This window comes from Brassica oleracea, chromosome C4 (assembly GCF_000695525.1).
Source record: "Brassica oleracea var. oleracea cultivar TO1000 chromosome C4, BOL, whole genome shotgun sequence".
NCBI classification, from domain to species: domain Eukaryota; kingdom Viridiplantae; phylum Streptophyta; class Magnoliopsida; order Brassicales; family Brassicaceae; genus Brassica; species Brassica oleracea.
The window spans coordinates 40,792,601-40,794,057 of NC_027751.1; positions in this window are offsets into that span (position 1 = coordinate 40,792,601).

Genomic DNA, 1,457 nt, shown 5'->3' on the forward strand with positions numbered 1-1,457 from the left:
TTCCTCGCAGCACCCAAATCTTTCATCTCAAACTCAGAACTCAGTAGGTCTTTCAGCTTCTAAGATATACGACTCATCCTCCACCTTGCTCATGTAGACACAACAGTCATAAAGACTCCTGTCGTAGCCCAACTTGACCATATAGCTATCAAACCTCTTGTACCACTGTCTAGGAGACTGCTTAAGTCCATACAGCGACTTCCTCAACTTGCACACATGATCTTCTTTACCAGGAAATAGAAAACCCTCAGGCTGAGTCATATATATCTCCTCCTCAAGCTCTCTATGAAGAAAAGCAGTCTTCACATCAAGTTGCTCCAACTCCAGATCCTGACGTGCTACTATCGCCAATAGCACTCTGATAGAGGTGTGTCTGACCATGGGTGAGAATATGTCATTGTAGTCCACGCCTTCTCTTTGACTGAAACCTCTAGCAACAACTCGAGATTTATACTTGACTCCCTCTTCTGGTGACTGATCTTCTTTTAACTTATAAATCCACTTGCAAGTCACAACTTTTCTCCCAGGTGGTAGTGTGACCATATCCCATGTGTGATTCTTTTCATGAGATTCCATCTCATCTCCCACTGAAGCAAACCATTTCTCAGATGCATAACTTGAAATGGCTTCTCTGTAAGTAGACGGCTCGTAAGTGTCCACTTCCTCTGCAACCTGTAGTGCATAACCCACCATATCTTCAAACCGATATCTCTTTGGTGGCCTAACATCAACTCTCCTTGGTCTGTCTTTAGCAATACTGCGTTTTTAAGACCCAATACGTTGATTTCCAAAATTGGAAGATTGAGGCTGCTCATCAGACGTCGATCGCTCGCTCTCTTCCTGAGGATCGATCGATCTCGTGTTGTCGGACATCGATCGGAGATCTCTGCCATCGTCTTATTTGACACTCGATCCCTGTATGCGGTCCAAGATTGATCAAATAACATGCCGTGTTCACTGCCTCAGCCCAAAACTTCTTCTCTAAACCAGCATTAGAAAGCATGCACCTCGCTCTCTCCAGCAATGTCTGGTTCATTCTCTCTGCTACACCATTCTGCTGTGGTGTATACCTGATTGTATGATGCCTAGCAATCCCTGCATCCTTACAAAACTGATTGAACTCTGTTGAACAGAATTCCAGACCATTATCAGTACGAAGCCTCTTAATCTTCTTCTCAGTTTGATTCTCCACCAGTATTTTCCACTCCTTGAAGCTGTTGAAAGCTTCACTTTTGTGCTTCATGAATGTTATCCAAGTCTTCCTCGAATAGTCATCAATCATGGACACAAAATACCTGTGACCCTTCAGCGACTCCACCTTAGAGGGACCCCAACAATCTGAATGGATGTAATTCAGCGTGCCTTTTGTTTTATGAACAACCTTAGGAAACTTCTTTCTGTGCAGCTTCCCAAACACACAGTGCTCACAGAACTCAAGGCTCTTGGTCTTATGACCA